The sequence below is a fragment of the Pogona vitticeps genome, chromosome 2 (assembly GCF_051106095.1).
Source record: "Pogona vitticeps strain Pit_001003342236 chromosome 2, PviZW2.1, whole genome shotgun sequence".
Taxonomy (NCBI): Eukaryota; Metazoa; Chordata; class Lepidosauria; order Squamata; family Agamidae; genus Pogona; species Pogona vitticeps.
Window position 1 is genome coordinate 2,678,751 of NC_135784.1, and position 20,534 is coordinate 2,699,284.

Below are 20,534 nucleotides of genomic sequence, written 5' to 3' on the forward strand. Positions count from 1 at the left end.
GACTTTGCACTTGACCGTGACCAGGTAGGATCTTGCGAAAAAGAGGGGGGAAATGGTTTAAATCTTGATAAATAAAGATAAATGCTAATGGCTGAAAAGGAAGATAATTTAAACCCTACAAAGGATGAAAGAAGATATAATATTACAATATATAATATATATTGTAATATGATATATGATATATATGAAAGTATAATATTACAACCTCTTCATGGATTGCTGCCTTATTGTGGCAAAGGGACTTGAGTAATTCAGAGAAGCTATGGACTATGCCGTGCAGGGACACCCAAGACAGACAGGTCATAGTGGGGAGTTCCGACTAAACGCAATCCACCTGGAGTAGGAACTGGCAATGCCACTCCAGTATCATTGCCAAGAACACCCCGTGAACAGAATCAAAAGGCTAAAATATATGACGTTAGAAGATGGGCCCCTCAGGTCGGAAGGCGTCCAACATGCTACTGAGGAAGAGCGGAGGACAAGTACAAGTAGCTCCAGAGCTAATGGTTGGGCCAAAGTCGAAAGGACGCTCAACTGTGGACGGGCCTGGAAGGGAAAGGAAAGTCCGATGCTGCAAAGAAGAATACTGCATAGGAACATGGAATGTAAGATCTATGAACCTTGGGAAGCTGGAGGTGGTCAAACAGGAGATGGCAAGAATAAACATTGACATCCTGGGCGTCAGTGAACTAAAATGGACAGGAATGGGTGAATTCAATTCAGATGATTATCATATCTACTATTGTGGACAAGAATGCCGTAGAAGAAATGGAGTAGCCCTTGTAACAGCCTCCTCATGAGTCACAAAGGCACTATTACGTCACACTCACTCACTCTTAATTCACGCTGCCACCAACCATTCCCTCAAATAATACTTCAGGCTAATGTATGATTTTAAGATAAAAGAACAAAGGGAATAGTAAATCACTTGAATAAAAATAATAATAAGGCAATCACTGTAAGACTCACACACACTCTCTCACAGACCCTCACTAGATAGCACAGTTCTTACTTCACAATATCTTCAAGCCCTAACCTTCCTAGCATAACCCTATCTGGTCCCTATCTCGTCCCTATCTAAAGCACTCACACCATTCACTCCCCTTATATACACTAGCTCCACCCCTTAAGTCCCACCTTCCGTCACGCTATTGGCAGATGACATACAGCTTCAGCAGTGACGGACAGGTGATGTCAACGTTACTGTAACAGCCCTCATAGTCAACAAGAGTGGGAAAAGCTGTAATGGGATACAATGTCAAAAGTGATAGAATGATTTCAATATGAATCCAAGGCAGACCTTTCAACATCACAATAATCCAGGTTTATGCACTAACCACTAATGCTGAGGAGACTGAAATTGACCAGTTCTATGAAGACTTCTATGGTCTGAAGCTCAACATCAAAAATACTAAGATCATGGCCACTGGTCCCATCACCTCCTGGCAAATAGAAGGGGAAGATATGGAGGTAGTGACAGATTTTACTTTCTTGGGCTCCATGATCACTGCAGAAGGTGACAGCAGCCTCGAAATTAAAAGACGCCTTCTCTTCTTAGCCGCCCCGAGTAGACGTTGTCTAGAGGGGCGGGGTAAAAAAATAAATAAATAAAATAAATAAAGCGATGACAAACCTCGCCAGCATCTTAAAAAGCAGACACATCACCTTGCCAACAAAAGTCAGAATAGTCAAAGCTATGGTTTTTCCTGTAGTGATGTACGGAAGTGAGAGCTGGATCATAAAGAAAGCTGACCGCCAAAGAACTGATGCTTTTGAATTGTAGTGCTGGAGGAGACTCTTGAGAGTCCCCTGGACTGCAAAGAGAACAAACCGATCCATTCTAAAGGAAATCAAGCCTGAGTGCTCACTGGAAGGACAGGTGGAGCTCCAATATTTTGGCCATCTCATGAGAAGAGAGGACTCCCTGGAAAAGACCCTGGTGTTAGGAAAGTGTGAGGGCAAGTGGAGAAGGGGACGACAGAGGATTAGATGGTTGGATAGTGTCATCGAAGTGACCAACATGAATTTGGCCCAGCTCCGGGAGGCAGTGGAAGGACGGCCTGGCGTGCTCTGGTCCATGGGGTCACGAAGAGTCGGACACGACTAAACGACTAAACAACAATGAAGATTTACAACACCTTCTAGAACTGACACTAAAGAAAGATGTTCTTCTCATTCTAGGGGACTGGAATGCTAAAGTAGGGAGTCAAGAGATAAAAGGAACAACAGGAAAGTCTGGCCTTGGAGTTCAAAACGAAGCAGGGCAACGGCTAATAGAGTTTTGCCAAGAGAACAAGCTGGTCATCATAAACACCGTTTCCCAACAACAGAAGAGGCAACTCTACACATGGAAATCACCAGATGGGCAATACCATAATCAGATTGATTATATTCTCTGCAGCAAAAATGGAGAAGCTCTATACAGTCAGCAAAAACAAGACCTGGAGCCAATTGTGGCTCTGATCATCAGCCTCTCATAGTAAAATTCAAGCTTAAACTGAAGAGAGCAGGAAAAACGACTGGGCTAGTCAGGTATAATCTAAACCAAATCCCTTATGAATGCACAGTGGAAATGAAGACCAGATTTAATGGAAGATTTAAGACTTTAAACCATTTCCCCCCTCTTTTTTGCAAGATCATACCTGGTCACGGTCAAGTGCAAAGTCCTCCTACAGGAAAGAATCCACACAACCTGCAAAAAACTGGACTCCACAGACAAAGAACTACTAGGCCTACACATCACTATCAGCCAAAAGAGAAGTCAAGATTGGGACAAGATTCCCTCAAGGGAATCTTGGGACAAGACACTCATCCAGCAGATATTTCCAGAAGACATCAAGCCCCTCTTCCAACACTGCCTAACGACCAGCTATTTCCAGTGGGATAATGAATTCTACGAACAAACAGATGGAGTGGCCATGGGCAGCCCCCTCAGCCTGGTTATAGCAAACTTCTACAACGGAGAATTTTGAAAAACTGGCCCTGGCTTCGGCACCCCTCGCACCCACAGTCTGGTTCCGATATGTGGATGACACATTTGCAATTTGGAGTCACGGTGAAGAAAAATTGGAAGAATTTCTCAATCATCTCAACAGCATCCACCCAAATATACAATTCACCATGGAAAAAGAAATAGAGGGCGAACTCCCATTCCTAGACGTCATGGTCCTACGCAAAACTGACCTCCGACTGGGACACAAGGTCTACAGAAAACCCACCCACACAGACCGGTACCTACACAAAAACGCCAACCACCACCCACAGCAAAAAAGGGGCATAATCAAAACACTGATAGACCATGCAAATCGGAACTGTAAAGCTCAGTTTCTCAGCACTGAACTCAACCATCTGAATTGGGACCTACAGGCAAATGGCTACTCCAAAAATGAAATCAAAAGAGCCATCAAACCAAGAAAACAACACCGAACAGAAGAAGAAAAACAGCCACCCACAAATAAAGTATTTCTGCCATACATCAAAGGGGTCACGGACCGCATGGGGAAACTTTTGAAAAAACACAACCTACAAACAGTATTCAAGCCTACCACAAAAATACAACAAATGTTACAGTCAGCAAAGGACAGAAGAGACCCCTCACCACCGCAGGAGTATACCGGATACCTTGTAGTTGTGTCCAGGTATATATTGGAACCACAAAACGAAGCATCCAAATCAGAATCAAAGAACACAAGAGACACTGCAGACTAAAACAACCAGAAAAATCTGCAGTAGCTGAACATGCCCTAAAACACACTGGACATGAAATTCTATTTCAAAATACTGAAATACTGGACAACACCAGCAATCATTACGTCAGACTGCACAGGGAAGCCATTGAAATCCACAAGCACCAGCAGAACTTCAACAAAAAAAGAGGAAAGTTTGAAACTCAACAAAACTTGGCTCCCAGATCTCAAAAATACAGCATGCAAAAGGTCAATGAACTCCACCCAGCCACAAGGACAGGGGATTACTACACAGAAAAGACCAGCTAATGACACCCATCAACCACAGCGACAGATAATCTCCTCTCATTATCACAATACATCCACAAGACACACTAATCACCCATCTACAGAAAAAGACAAAATGTGGATATAAACGAGTAGATCTGGTGGAAGGCACCTTCCAAACGCTTCTGATGCTTCCTGTGATTGGGCTAAAATTCTCTGATATATTGATGTAAGCTTTACAACATCTCACAGCCATAAATACTACACTCCCAAGCCAACTACACCAGAGCACAAAGTGCTGTCCTCTGAAGATGCCAGCCACAGAGACTGGTGAAACGTTAGGAAGAACAACCTTCAGAACATGGCCAAAGAGCCCGAAAAACCCACAACAACCATCAGATTTAAGTATTGCGAGGCCGGCTCGAAGAAGTGTGTGCTGAAAAATAAATGACTCCCAAAAACAGAAGACTTCGCTTTGTTTAGCTCTTTCAGTTTGCTGGGGAGAGACTGTTCTTTCTCTTAGCTGGGGAGAAAACTGAACTGCCTCACAGCTTCTCTCTGCAGTGTTCTTCCAATTTCTCTTTCGGTTTCTCCCTCAGCTTTATCAGCTCAGCTCTCTCCAGCCACTGTCAGAGTGATTTATTGCCTATAAGAACGCCTACTTTCAGCAGTTTCAGCCTATCAAACAGCTTATACAGCAAAACCTATCCTATTACAATGCAGTAGGAAATGAGGAAATATGCTTCTTCCTGTTGCCTATAGATATATGGAGAGTACATAGACTTATAGATATAGCTACATACAGTAATAAACTCTCTTTTCTGCTGCTGCAGAACCATTTCCCAACATTTAAGGAACTCGATTTGGTGGACAGAGTGCCTGAAGAACTTTGGATAGAGGCTCGTAACATTGTACAGGAGGCAGCAACAAAAACCATCCCAAAGAAAATGAAATGCAAGAAAGCAAAGTGTCTGTCCAACGAGGCCTTAGAAATAGCAGAGAAGAGAAGGGAAACAAATGCAAGGGAGACAGGGAAAGTTACAGAAAATTGAATGCAGACTTCTAAAGAATAGCAAGAAAAGAGGACCTTCTTAAATGAACAATGCAAAGAAATAGAGGAAAAGAATAGAAAAGGAAAAACCAGAGATCTGTTCAAGAAAATTGGAGATATTAAAGGAACATTTTGTGCAAAGATGAACACGATAAAGGACAAAAATGGGAGAGACTTCACAGAAGCAGAAGACATCAAGAAGAGGTGGCAAGAACACACAGAGGAACTATCCCAGAAAGATTTGGATATCTCGGACAACCCAGATAGTGTGGCTGCTGACCTTGAGCCAGACATCCTGGAGAGTGAAGTCAAATGGGCCTTAGAAAGCTTGTCTAACAACAAGGCCAGTGGAGGTGATGGCATTCCAGTGGAACTATTTAAAATCTTAAAAGATGACGCTGTTAAGGTGCTACATTCAATATGCCACTCAACAGTGGCCAGAGGATTGGAAAAGATCAGTCTACTTCCTTCTTGAGGAAGAGATGGCACGCCGCACGCCTCCCACCTCCTTGGGTCTCCAGCTTTCCCTTCTTTTCAAGGGCAGTTTGGCCAGGGAAACCCTGCCTTGGTCGCCGCAGGAAGAAACCGAAGAGATACAGGAAGAAAGCTAGCAGGTGTTCTCTTAGGACAACATCAATCCTGCAAAAACTGTAACGGATTCTCCCCAATCAATCAATGAGTCAACTGGAACTGACCAAAAAGACTCCATGGATTGGAAAAAGATCTACTCTTGCAGAGAAGCCAGAAGAAGAAGAAGGCTGTCTTCCGTCATTCCCTCTCCAACAATCCCGACATGCAGGAGTCACTTCACCCTCTTCAATCACAAAAGAGGAAAGGAGAAATTCGGGGGGGGGGGGCATGTCAGGCTGTCCAGGGTTGGAATCTCGCCGACAGCACCTGCTCTTGGTGTCGACAGGGTTGAGCCAAGCAGGATTGGGAACCAAAAGAAAAACACTCTGCACATGTTCAGAGAAGCACTGCTGTAGGCAGTAAAATTGGGACTCACACAACCCGGGTTCAAACCCCCACTTAGCCACGAAACTCACAGTGGGTGCTTGCTTTCACAAACCAGAGGCCTCCAAAACTGGGCTGGTCGGAAGTTACTTAATAGACGACAGAATGAAGTTGACAGAACAGTCTCACAGCATATGGGGATTTCATGTCACCGTTTTGATACTGTCATGGGGTCAAAATTTGTTAACTCAAGTAGAGTTAGCATGCAACTAATCAAGAAAACTGGGAAGTCATCCTGTATCAGCAGACAATGGAAGGTGTAAGAGAACAATGCAATTTTTCATCGGCTGATGTGGATATAAACGAGTAGATCTGGTGGAAGGCGCCCTCCAAACGCTCCTGATGCTTCCTGCGATTGGGCTAAAATTCTCTGACATACTGATGTCAGCTTTACAACATCTCGCATCCTGCTAATCATAGGGTTATCGTTTAATAAATAAACAAACACAGTGTTGCACCTGATCTCAAAGAATGAGAGACCTTACCTGCTTTAAGGGGGGCTTTGGATTTCTCTTTTCATCCAGAGAAAACTCAGGAGAGCATCAGCTGAGTCTCACCCCGTCCTTGGGAGAGAAGAAAAAAAACAAATCATTCTGAAGGCTTCTTGATTGGACAAAACCAAAAACTTCCCCTTGTGTTTTTGACAATCTGGAGAATTCAATTCTTTAAAAAATACCCTCCTGTTTATGAATGCAGGGGGGGGGCACGGTTGTGTGTTTCTATACCCACTATCCCAAAAGCCAGGAAATAGCCCAAAACTGCTGCACAATCTCGTGTCGGCCTTGCCAGCAGGAAAAAGGAGACCAAGCCTGAGAGAGCAAAGGGACGCTGAAGGTTGACCACCAACAAAGGGAGGCGTCCAGAGGGCCTACAGCAAGGGGTCTCCCCCAACCTTGGGCTTCCAGATGTTCTTGGACTTCCACTCCCAGAAATCCTGGCTAGCAGAGCGGGTCGTGAAGGCTTCTGGGAACTGCAGTCCAAGAACATCTGGAGGCCCAAGGTTGGGGACGCTTGGACTCTGCGGGAGACCCTCTTCTGCTCATTACCCTTTACAGCCCTGACCATGGCTTTGTTTCTGGGGGAGGAGTGGTCCCTTGATGAAAAAGGGAGTCAGCTTCTGGGATGTAACGTTGCGTTTTGTCACCCTGTTCAACCCCCACCAACCTTCACCCTGTGGAATGTTTCAGGTTTCCATTAATTCCCCGTACTATTTCACAGAGCCATGAAAAACCGGAAGGAGGCTATCCAGAAGAATGTGGTGGTCCGGCACCACCTGTGTGATGATGACACACAACTTCTGTCTGTTTTTTAAGACCTTCCAGGAGGCCCTTCGCTCAGCCTGTTCAGCCCCAAGGTCCGGCCGTCCAGCCGACCACCGTCCCCTGGCGCCAACGAAAACAGTTAAGACATAAACAAGCAAAGAGGAGGAAAGTAATTTTGAATGAATGAATGCATGCATGAATTCTAAGCGAATTAAGAATGACTGAATTTCCTGCCTCTAAGAAATTCTCTTCATGGAAGCCAAGAGGAGATTCAGACAATTTCCTGAGATCAGCAGCAGCAAACCTCACAGAAGAATCCCCACACCCACAAACCCACACACCCACAGAGGGGTCCCAGCCCCTCCCTACCCCCCCAGGGGCTCTCCTGCCCCCATTGCTCTGGGTGGGAAGAGGATTCAGGTCAGGGCCTGGTTCGTGGACCAGGAACTTCCCTCCTTTGCAGGGGCATCAACCCCCTTGGCTGCCAGATGGGCCGCATAGAAAGAAAATATCATCCTCATCATCCACATCCCTCCCTCCAGTCTCTGGACCCCCCCTCGTCCTCCTCCCACCCCTTGCAGCCCTCCTTCTCCCCCCAAAAAAGGCCCCCCATTTCCCACTCGGGGCTTTCCAGGAACTTCCCCCCAAAGCTTTTGAACAAAAGGGGTTTCCTGGGGGGGAGGGGGGTCCCGCTCAGACTTCGGTTGGAGGGGGTCCCGGGGGGAGGAGGGGAAAACCCCACAACAAAGGAGGGGAGGGGGAAGAGAGCCTGAGGAGCCTCAGAGGGAAAAACAGACACACAAAAGGGGGGCTTGCACACACACACACACACACACACAGAAACACACACAGAAACACACAAACACACCCTCCCCACAGAAGGAACAGAGAGGAACGGAAAGGCCCCTCCCGGGACCCACTCCCCGAGGAGTGTGTGAGGGGGAGCGAGTGGGAACATCTTTCTACGGAGACCCCCATTATTCTGCTGTACATAATAGTTATTCTAGAATAGATTTTATGTTTATATCACAAAACTTAATTTCAAAAGTAGTAGACACGAATATTAATGTGATAAAAATAACAGATCATGCGTTGATGGTGATGGAAATGGAAGTTAAGAAAGATTACAGAGAAGCCAGGAGATGGAGAATAGACTCCAATATTTTTCAGCATACAGAGGTGGTAGATAAAATTAAGAAAGAATGGCTGGAAATATGGTCATTTAATAAAGCAGGTGGGAATAAAATAGGAGTGTTATGGGACACTATGAAAGCAGTTATGAGAGGAATTGCCATAAGAGAATCCTGTAGATTAAAAAAATTGAGAGAAGAAAATGTAAAAAGAATTGAAGAATCATCAAAGGATTTAGAAAGTAAACATTTTATAGATAGAAATAACAAAAAAATTACTAGAGATACAAGCTAAAAGAAAGGAATTAGAAGGTTTAGAGTTAGAAAGGGTCCAGAGGGACTTGATATACACCAGGAGGAATTTTTTTGAATATAGTAATAAAATTTCAAAACTTTTAGCTAGAATTGTTCAAACTAAAAAAGCAAAAAATATAATTAGAGTGATTAAAGATAAAACAGGAAAAAACTGTAGTTTAATGAAAGAAAAACTAAAGATTATACAGGAATTCTATCAAAGTTTATACAAAGTTAATAGTGTAGCGAAAGAAGACATAGAAGCTTATATTAAAGAAAATGTTAAGAGTAAATTATCGGAGAATGATAAAAAGATTTAGATAAAGAGATAAAAGAGGATGAAATGATAGAGGACTCAGGGCATTTCATAAGCAAGATCAGCACCCTAAAACTCAACCCTGGGGATAGACTGGTCAGTTTTGATGTAGTATCCCTGTTCACTAAGGTACCGGTAAAGGACACCCTGATACTCATCCAGCAGATATTCCCAGAAGACATCAAGGCCCTCTTCCAGCACTGCCTTACAACCAGCTATTTCCAGTGCCTCCTGCTCAAGGCAGGAATATAGTCCAAGCAGATCTGCCAGGTGAGGAGCTAAGTTTTTCTTGAAAGCCTCCAGGGTTGGAGCACCCCAAAATATTTGAAACATAAAACTCAGCAGGGAGACAGAAGCTGAAGTCCATACATCTGGGCCCTGCTTGGTAACCTAAATGTATCAATAAGAAAAGGAAGTTGGAATACCCTTTCTTCCAGACAGTGCAGGGGAATCCTACAGGAAGGTCATCAAGGGGAGGTGTGCACACCCCAAATATCTACAAGGGACTCACTTGTTTGTTTTCCGCACGTTTATACCGTGTTAGGTGTAGGATCCAAATATTAAGTAGATTTTAGCTAGTGAGTTTGTAGAACTTTATGACTCTTTTTTTATGGTATAAAGTTCCTGTACACTGTATTTTCGGGTTCTTCTCTGCCTTTAAGAGAAGTCTCTAGTTGCGTCTTGTCTGACCTCTTGCTGGAGCTAAAATATTGGGAAGCGGGCTTGGTCCGTAACCAAACAGCCACAGTGCCAGAGGATTGGAGGACAGCACATGTCACGGTAATCTTTAAAAAGGGAAGGAGGGAAGGATCGCGGGAAACCACAGACCGGTTAGCCTAACATCTGTTCCAGGGAAGACAGCAGACAGCCTCATCCAAGATAAAATCTTAAAACACACAGAAGAACAAGCCTTGGTGAAGGAGAATCAACATGACTTGTCAAGTCTTGCGTCACAAACCTTTTAGAAGCATGTGGATGCGGGCAAATCAGTGGATATTGAGTATCTTGATTTTGAGAAGGCGTTTGATGTGGTCCCTCACCAAAGCCTGCTGAGAAAACTCCAGTGTCAGGGGATAAGAGGGCAGGTCCTCTGATAGATTGAGAATCTGTGGAGAACCAGGGAATACAGAGGAGTGTCAGTGGGCAAATTTCCACCATGGAGGGAGGTGAAGAGCAGTGTGCCTTCAGAGATCATCAAAGTCCTGGAGACAAGGATAAGCAATGAAGTGGCCAAGTTTGCAGATGACAGGCAACTTTTTCCGGGTGGTGAAGACGAGAAGGGATTGTGAAGAGCTCCAAAAGGATCTCTCCAAACTGGGAGACTTGGGAATCCAGGCTGAAATGTTCCACTCCCTTTCTTACATCCTTTTTAATTCCTTAATTTGGAATCAATCCCTTGCTCATCCCACATGGAGGAGACCTACCAGCCAGTCTGTGGGTCTGTCAAGGCAACCTTGAGGTCAATCTACGGATTAAAAAGCCCTGCGCTCCTTGAGATTAATCATTGGCTCTTTCATTTGATTTTCCCTTTCCAAAGTTCCCCAAGGCAGAAGGGGCTTCTTCAGTTCCTTCTTCAGGATCCCTAAAGGGGGAAGAAGAGACTCACAAGAGCCCTGTGGGTGAAAGGGGGCAAGAGGATCTTACACTTCGCCTAAAGAAAGTGGAGGGAGTCCAAGCCAGCGAAGAGGGGAAAGGGGACAAAGGAGGAAAGGGGAGATCCCCATCGGACATGAGGGGAAGAGTAAAGGAAGGAGACGAGGAGTCTGAAGGACCAGAAGCAGAGAGAGAGAGAAAGAGAGAGGAGTGGAGGCCAGAACGGTAGAGGTGAAGAGAGAAAGCTATTGCTAGAAGGGTGGGAAGGTTTCTGGATGGACAACCTGTGGATTTGTATCTGGGAGAGGAGGATGATACCAACAGAAGAGCCAGAAACGGAAGGAACCCTCGCTCTGCCAGGAAACCTTTCCACTGGAGCAAATGGGACAGTAGAGGATGGAGCCGAAAGAGAAGGAAGAGCGGACGGAAACAACAGAGGGGGAAAGAAAGAATGTAGAATGGAAGAACCTTCTCCCACGCGGGGGTGTGGAATTGCCTTCCCAGAGGAGACGACCAGAGGGGGAGAGCGGTGGACAGAGGAGACCCTCTTGCATCGGCCGGTGTTAGCCTCAAGGGAAGGCCCACAGAAAGAGGATTACGGTAGCCTAATCTTGAGACTCCCTGTGTGTGGACCCATCCGGGGAGTCACAATTGCATCCAGGCAAGGGCCCAGCTGCACCATCCGTCTAAGAGGGAAGTAGGTGGATCAGACCGCGGGTGCCACCTGGTTCTCCATTGACAGCGCTGGGTCCAGAAGGACACTGCGTTCCCCTGATGTCTGAGCCACCCAAGGCTCAGACATCAGGGGAACCCAGTTGGAAGCCCCCCCCCGTCTCCTTTGGATTCAGCCTTTGTCTATCCTCCCATTGAAGGAGAAGGTGGGGACAGGAATGATGCCCCCTGTTAAGAATATGATGGATGCCCAAAAAGCCTTTGACAATGTGAACTGGCATTTTATGATACAGCAAATAAAAGCTATGGATTTTGGCAAAAACTTTACAAATGTAATTGAGACAATCTACAATGAACAAATAGCTAAAGTAATGGTAAATGGTGAACTGACAGATAATATTAATATGAAAAAGGCACAAGAAAAGGATGTCCGCTCTCTCCATTGCTATTTATATTAACTCTGGAGGTATTAAATAGGAATGTGAGGAACGACCCAGAGATTAAAGGTACCAAAATAAAGGACGAGAGCTACAAGCTACAAGCATTTGCAGACGACTTGGTGTTTATATTGGAAGACCCATTGGAAACAACATTGAGACTACTGGACAAAATCGATGAATTTGGGAAAGTAGCAGGATTGAAGATAAATAAAGAAAAAACTAAAGTTATAGTGAAAAACTTAACAGCCAAGCAAAAAAATCAACTCTCAAAGATGTCAGAATACAAACAGTTAAAAAAGTTAAGTACCTAGGAATATATTTAACTGCTAGATGTGTAACTATAAAAGAAGATAATTATATGAAACTATTTAACCAAATAAAAATAGATCTAGAAAAATGGAAAAACTTACAACTATCACTGTTAGGAAGAATTGCAACAATCAAAATGAACATTTTGTCAAAGCTACTTTTCTTGTTCCAAACAGTGCCAGTGAAAATAGAGAAGAAATATTTTGACGATCTAAACAAAGTGATACTACAATATATTTGGCAAGGGAAGAAAGCCAGAATCAAACTAAAAATGCTCCAAGAATCCAAGGAAAACGGAGGATTTGGTCTACCGGACTGGACCTTATATTACCAATCATCTGCTCTAACTTGGCTTAAAGAATGGATTAGCCTGAAAAACAAGAGACTTCTGTATTTAGAAGGACATGATCTACAGTTGGGTTGGCATGCCTTTTTATAGTATCAGAAAGCCAAATCTCATAGGTATTTTCAAAACCATTATATTAGAAACTCCTTGTATATAATATGAGAAAAAATAAAAATGAAAATGTACACGAAAATACCAGGATGGGTCTCACCCATAGAAGCATTTGTTCATCCCAACCTTTTGAATGTCAGAAAACTTTTGACTTATACAGATATTTTAGACAAAGACAGGCAATTAAAGCCAAAACAAGACCTTATAGACCAGGGGTTAGATGCATCGTGGTGGTCTATAATGCAAATACAATCAAGATATGAACGAGACCTAAAAATGTACGATTTTTATAAAGAACAGACAACTTTTGACCAAATAATGTTAACATCAGATGGCAAATTAATTAGGAAAGTATATAAATACCTTCTAAATTGGAAAATGGAGGATGAACAGGTCAAAGAAACAATGGTTCAATGGGCAAAAAAATTTGGGTACAATATTGACTTAGAAAAATGGCAAGGGCTGTGGTCTAGAAACTATAAGATGACAATGGCAACATCTTATAAAGAGAATCTATATACAATGTTTTATAGATGGCATTTACCTTCTGATAGATTAGCTAAGATGAACTCTAACAGGTCAAGTAAATGTTGGAAATGTTATTAAAAAATTGGAACCTATTATCACCTCTGGTGGACTTGTGATAAAGCATAAAAAAAATGTAGATTTTAGGCCAGAGCTCTTTCTGTTAGGTATAATACCAGAAAGTGTTGATAAATACTGCATATTCTAACTGGCGAGGATTATTTATGCACAGTACTGGAAAAATGAAGGAACACCTACAGATCAAGAAATAATTAAAAAGATATTGGACTGCGCCGAAATGGACAGACTAACACTGAAAATCAAAGGAAAAGAAGATACAAAATATTACCAAACATGGGACTTATTCTATCAATGGTTAGAAGGATGTTGTATAGATTAGGAGTATAATGTGTGTAGTAGTTGTTTTACAAATGATTATAAGCTGTACCCTGGTGACACGATGTTAAACCAATATGGATGGATTTATATAATAAAAAAGGGGAAAAAAAAAGGAAAAAAAAGAATATGATCATCAGAGTCCGAAGTACAGGTGGAGGGTGCAAAGCAAACCCCCCCAGTCTGGCTTGGGGGAAACAAGAAGGGAGGCTTGGAGGGGAACCCCTCACGCACCCCAAATCAGGATAACCAAGGTTTGCCTCTTGTCAACAGGACCTGCCTTTGGTGAGCAGGATTGAGATGTTTTTGAAAAAAAACACCCTAAACAAAATGCAACAAAAACCATACCCGAAAACACCACCACTTTGCACATGTTCAGAGAGGCAGTGTGGTGTTGCTGGAGGGAGTACCAGACTGGAAACCAGGAGGCCTGGATTCAAATCCCTGCCGGGCCAGGGAAACTGAGAGTAGAGAGAGCGTGTGTGTGTGGGGGGGGTAAGGCTACTTCAGCCACCTCTTGAAATCTCACTGACCTAGCAAACGTTGGGAGGGATGTGGGATTTCGGTTCTTCCTTTTTTGTCCCAAAATAAAGCAAAGAGCAATCACCTCCGTCTCACTTCTGCCTACGAGAAAAGAAAAAGAGAAAAGATCAGCCTGGAGGCTTCGTGGATAAAGCAAATCAAAAACATTTCCTTGCGGGAGGTGTTTTCCTCATGCTTATACCGAATGCAGCTCCCTCCCCATCTCTCTATGTCCCATCTTCAGGCAGCAGAACAAGACAAATGCCAAAGCAGGCAGACAGCCGCATCTCCAGCCAGGGTCCGAGATCAAATCCACACACACACACACACACACACCAGTTCCCAGGGAGGGAAAGGCAACAGCCGGGAACCAGAGAGCAACAGGAGCCATCATGCTTCCTGCTGGCACCGGCGATGATAGCAGCAGCCTAGAAGAGAGCGTTTCTCCCACTATGTATTTAAAATATTTTTACCCCCTCCCTTTCTCTTTAAAAAGGCCTCAAGGCAGTTTAATGTACAACATTAAAAAGGCAACATTTAAAAGTGAAAAACAGGAAGTCTAGAAACCTTAAAAAGCATCAAACCGTTGCTCCACTAAGCAGGGTCAACAAAACCAACCTCTAAAAAACAGCCAGAAGCCCGTGCGATGGATGGAGGGGATCGAGAGTCGGACGGGGCCCCCCTGTTCTCATGGGTAAAGGTAAAGGTAAAGGTTCCCCTTGACAATTTTTGTCCAGTCGTGTCCATCTCTAGGGGGCGGCGCTCATCCCGCTCTTCAAGCCATGGCCAGTGTGATTTTTAGACACGGAACGCTGTTTACCTTCCCACCGAGGTGGTCCCTATTTATTTACTCGCATTTGCATGCTTTCGAACCACTAGGTTGGCGGGACCCTCCATTATTTCGGTCCTTTCGGGGATCCCAAGAGAGGGCAGGCCGCAGGAGAGTGGAAACCTAGGGAGAAGAAGGACCGAGGGGGCAGGTCTTTTGCACAGCCAATGGCCTTGAATGGCGCCTTTCCAGACCCAAAAGCCCAGAACCGTTTTGGCCCTGCAGGAAGAAGAACGGCACGTCCGACAAAAGAACTCCCATTCCGGGGAGACCGACCTCCCTTCCAGCCTCCCCGGGAGAAAGATCCCAAGAGGAAAGTCCAACTCTTTCCCTCTCTCCCTGTTTCTCCGGCTTCTCTTCCACCCGCCTTCTGGGGAAAAGACCGTCGTGTTCACACAAGCAACACAACAAGGAAGCCGCCAAGCGCGGGGTGGTGGGAGTATACACACACAGAGAGAGAGAGAGAGACTGGCCTTTTCAACTCCCCCCGCAAATCTCACGCACCCCTGCCCACGATCTGCCCCTCCGTTGCCCACCTCCTTCCAGGTCCCGATCCAGGAGGCGCCCACCCCCCAAAAGAGCCCGTCTTCTCTCCAGGCACCTTCTTCGGCCAAAGGGGAAGAGGAGGAGGCAGGCGCTGTAGATCCCGCTTCCGGCTCCCATTCGAACGGCGTACAGGGGAGGAGCCCTTCCCCCCGCCTTCGTAGCTCTAGGTTCCCTCCACCTTCCCCCCTCCTGCAGGAATGGTGTGTGTGTGTGGGGGGGAAGGCCAGAAACAATCTGGCCCTCCAAACCCTGTCTGTCATGGGTTTGGAGGGAAAGTTCCAACCTATGGGGAGTGGAAGGCGGGACATCAGGAGGAGGGGCTGTACTGTATATATATGTGATGCGTGTGTGGAGAAGTTGAGACGCTGGGATGTGACGAAGCAGCAGCTGGGAAGAAGAAGCTGGTGTGGGAGTCTGTGTGTCAGACAGGGTACTACTGTGTGTCAGAGTACCAACCTGATAGGTTCAGGTGTCTGTTGGTTAGCCAGAACTGATAGGTTCAGGGTCTGTGCTTCAAGTTAAGGGTTCTGTGTGAACCAAACTGTGTGTATGTATGAGTGAAACTAAGCCACGTTACTTTATCTTATTCACCTGATTATTTTATTTTCCCTGTGTGTTGTTTTAAATAAACCTTATTCTTTTATTGGTGAAAAATCCATCCCTGGTCTGTGTGACTTCTTATAGGGAATGGTTGGTGGCAGCTTAGTTAACGTGTGGCAGATCCCAGTAGGTCTGGGTTTGTCACATTGATTGGTGGCAGCGGTGGGATACGACTGGTCCAGTTGTCCAGTGGTCCAGCAAAGCCTTGGCAAGTGTGCCCAGAGCAAGGGGGGTCTAGTCAGGGACAATCTGAGGCGCGTAGGTAATCTTCTAGGTGTACCTCACGGGGAGGTGCGCTAGTGGAAGAACGTGCCAACTGGGGAGACTAGATTAGGGTGCTCTGAGGCAGCCTGTTTTGGCGGGAAAAAGCTGAGGCAAAACTGTGAAATAGCAGTGAGCTAGCTTGTCTGCTGAGAGGCCCAGCAGAGGGGGGTAGACTCTGGCTCGCAACTGTTGCAAGTTACAGTAGTGCTGAAGAACAGCAGCAATCTATAGAAAGCTGGTTCTGAGGCAAAAGAAAAAAAAAGTGGTCGTTTTATTTTGAGGCTTGACTTTTTAAAGCAGCCTGTTCTGAGGGGGAATTATGCCCTTGACTCGAAGCCAGATGGCAGAAATGGGTGAAGTGAAAGACCCCCAGGTTGACCAAGGTTCTGAGGATGAATTTGGCTCAGTGCAAGGTGACAGCACGGGAGAACAGAACCCAGAGCTCAGAAAATTGCTCATAGCCCAACAGCATGAACTGAGGATGAGGCAATTTGAAGTGGAGGAAAGATTAGAGAGAGAAAGAAGGGAGGAAAGAGAAAGGCAATTTGAAATGGAGGAAAGAGAGAAACAACGGCAATTTGAATTAGAGAGAGAGAGAGAGAGAATGGAGAGGGAAGAAAGAATGGAGAGAGAGAAAATTGCTCTGGAAAAAGAAAGAATGGCGTTTGAATTAAGAAAATTGGAACTGATGAATCAGAACAATAATAACAATAGGGATTCTGAGGGAGGCCAATTGTCTAAGGCTGACCTGAAGAAATTCCCTGTGTACCACAAGGGAGATTGTCCTGAGGTGTTCTTTTCCCTAGTGGAAAGAGCGTTTGTGGACTTCTCAGTGAGGGAAACTGAGAAGATGACCATCATGCGATCTTTAATCAGTGGTAGCCTGGCTGAGGTCTATGCCGAGATGCCTGAGGAACTGATGAAAGATTTTGCAGAGTTTAAAAAACTGGTGTTTGCAAGACATGGGATAAATGCGGAACAGCTGAGACAAAGATTCAGGTCCCTCACCAAGAAACCAGAGCAGACTTTTACCCAAGTGGGGGCTCAATTGGTGAGGCTGCTTGAGAAATGGCTATCTCAGGAGGGGACAGAGACCTTTCAACAGCTTAAAGATTTGATAGCGCTGGAACAGTTCTATTCAGTCCTGCATGGGGAATTGAAGTTCCAGGTGAGGGAAAGGAAACCAAAATCTGTGGTAGAAGCAGCCGAGATCGCAGATTTTATTTCGCAAATAAGAAAGCCCTTGGGTGAGGGGAAATCTGTAGGTAAACCCAAAGAAACCTACAGCAAGTACTCTCAGGGACCAGGGAAAAGCCAGCAAGGGGGAGGGGCCCATGGTGAAGGGAAGCCCTCAGACATGAAACTAAGACCTCAGATTTTGGAGGGAAAACCAAAACAAGATGAGAAAGACTCAAAATACACCAGAAAATGTTATTTCTGTCAGGGAAAGGGTCATCTAATCTCAGAGTGTGAGAAATTAAAGCAGCTAAAAGGAAATGTGCCTCAGGAGTCGAGTGGAACCAAGCCAAAAGCTGTGTTCTGTGTCCAGAAAGAGCAAGGCTCATTGTCACTGAGGGAGCCTGTTGCCATGGCGACTCAATCTGGAACAGCTACATCTGCTGATCAGGCTGAGGAAAATGGTCCTCTTGTAGAAGTCAGGCGCTGCCTGCTGGTGAGAACAGATTCTCAGTTGTTTGAGACAGCAGGGGTGGACGTAGGAATACTTGACCGTCAGTATCGGGGGCTGCGGGACACTTGTTCTCAGGTGACCCTGTGCCATCCAGATATTATTCCTAGGGAATATGTAATCCCAAATGAGAGCATGAAGGTGGCAGGGATTGAGGGGCAGATAATCTCACTGCCAGTCGCGGAGGTACCTGTCAACTTTCAAGGCTGGAGGGGAGTTTGGCGGCTAGCGATTTCATCGACTCTGCCAGCAGCCGTGCTCGTGGGAAATGACCTGGCCGAACATGTGAAAAGGGTGCTAGTGATTACACGTTCACAAGCCACCACGGGGACAGTTCAGGGGGGTAATGATGAGCCAGAGACGGAAGCAGGTGGGGGGAGTTCAGAAGCTGTGGTGGAAACCTTAACCACAGACAGCAGATTTGGACAAGAGCAAAAGGCAGACGCCACTCTCCAGAAGTGTTTTGAACAGGTGACTGACGCCCAGCTAACACCTGAAACCCCAGTGAGATTTCTGGAGAAAAAGGGGATTTTATATAGAGAGACCCTGAGGAATATCTCAAAAGGGGGAGATGGGATCAGAAGTCAGCTGGTGGTACCTGAAAAGTATCGCCCCATGATCTTACAAAGGGGGCACTCTGACATGTTTGCTGCACACTTAGGGGTGAACAAAACACAGCAGAGAATCACACAGAATTTCTACTGGCCTGACATAGGAAAGCAGATCAGGGAGTTCTGTAAACAATGTGATGTGTGTCAAAGGCAGGGGAATAACCGCGACAGGACCAAAGCAAAGTTGTGCCCTTTGCCTGTGATTGACACTCCGTTCAAATGCATAGGGGTGGATATTGTGGGACCTTTGCCCAAGGCCACAAAGAGGGGGAACAGGTTCATTCTCACCATTGTGGACCATGCCACGAGGTACCCTGAAGCCATTCCCTTGACTAACATTGAAACTAACACAGTGGCAGATGCCTTGGTGGGGTATATGTCCAGGATGGGATTTGCCTCAGAAATAATCACAGATTTGGGCGCATCGTTCACATCAAAGCTCATGAAACGCTTATGGCAAATCTGTGGAATTAAGCACAAGGAAACCACTGCTTATCATCCTGAAAGTAATGGGTTAACTGAGAAGTTCAATGGGACTCTAATGCGCATGATTAGGGCTTACTTGGCAGAGAATCCAAACAATTGGGACCAGAAGCTGCAATCCCTTTTGTTTGCTTATCGATCAGTGCCACAAGCCAGTACCGGGTTCAGTCCATTTGAACTTTTATTTGGGAGAAGGGTGAAAGGGCCCCTTGATTTGATCAAACAAAATTGGGAGCAGATCACCCAGGATGACCCACAAGACGTTGTGACATACATAGACACCTTGATGAATGACCTAAAGAGAAATCTAGAGCTGGCAGCAGAAAACCTGCAAGCTCAGAAGGTCAGACAGAAAACATGGTATGACCACAAAGCTAGAGAGAGGCACTTTGACCCAGGGGAGGAAGTGCTTTGGCTTAGGCCCTGCAGAGAGAACAAACTGCAGCTCAAATGGGCAGGACCATATAGGGTCATTTCCAAGATGTCAGACCTGAACTACCTAATAGAGCAGGAGGAGAACCAAGCAAGGAGGGTGGTTCATGTGAATGCCCTAAAACCCTACTACAGAGGGGAACAGAGGGTTCTATTTGCGATAAAAGCAGCTGAGAGTGAGGAAGCTGAGTTACCCTTCTGGGAGGGTAGAGGGGAAGTAAAATACAACCCAGAGGAGGTAAAGATCAGTCCTGCACTCACCCAAGACCAGCAGCAAGAACTAAAAATGCTGCTTAGTAAATATCAACAGGTGTTTTCCAACAAGCCGGGGATAGTGAAGGGAGTGATGCATCGGATCCACACAGGGGATGCACCCCCGCAGGCAGTATCCCCATACCGAGTAACGGGACCCTATAGGGACAAGGTGCGGAAGGAGCTGGACGAGATGCTTAGGGAGAACATAATCGTCCCCTCTTCTAGTCCTTGGTCCTCTCCGATAGTCCTTGTGGACAAGCCTGATGGGAGCATTAGGTTTTGTGTCGATTACAGGAAATTAAACCGTGTAACCACTCCTGATGCCTACCCAATGCCCAGGCTAGACAACCTGATTGAAACCATAGGGGGTTGTCGGTTCATCTCATCATTGGACCTGGTAAAGGGATATTGGCAATTAAGAATTGATCCCAGGGATCAAGAAAAGACTGCCTTTTGCAGCCCTTTTGGTCTCTATGAGTTTCGAGTCCTGAGCTTTGGTCTCAGAAATGCACCAGCCACATTCCAAAGGCTGATGGACCAGACCTTGGCAGGGCTCAGTGACTTTACAGTGGCCTACATTGACGACATAGGGATCTTCAGTAATACCTGGGAGGATCACCTGATACACCTGGAATTAGTGCTGCAGAGGTTAAGTGCAGCAGGGCTAACAGTAAAGGCCAGCAAGTGTCAGCTGGGTAGCCCAGAAATAAAATACTTGGGTCACATGGTAGGGGGAGGAGTGATAAAACCCCTGGAGGCCAAAATAGAAGCTGTTCGTGATTGGCCCAGACCCAACACCAAGAAAAAAGTCAAATCATTTCTTGGGTTGGTGGGCTACTACAGAAAGTTCATCCCGAGGTTTAGCGAGATTGCGGCTCCGCTGACCGATCTGA

General features: G+C 45.5%; 1 protein-coding gene across 7 annotated transcripts in view; it reads right to left on the reverse strand.

Annotated features, from left to right (window-relative positions):
* LOC144587212 (uncharacterized) overlaps positions 1-20,534 on the reverse strand; it is a 34,344-nt gene that overhangs the window by 7,327 nt on the left and 6,483 nt on the right. For 2 of the 7 annotated variants that reach the window (XM_078387056.1, XM_078387050.1), the window contains exons 1-2: positions 13,946-14,030; positions 6,504-6,581 (exon numbers count right to left, since the gene is read on the reverse strand). The exons of 1 other annotated variant lie outside the window; for it this stretch is intronic. The gene's annotated coding sequence lies outside the window, so the exon portion shown is untranslated. Of the gene's footprint in view, positions 1-6,503; positions 6,582-9,978; positions 10,127-13,945; positions 14,037-20,534 lie in introns of those variants that run through there. 4 more of the 7 variants (XM_078387053.1, XM_078387052.1, XM_078387051.1 and 1 more) reach the window with 3 other exon arrangements.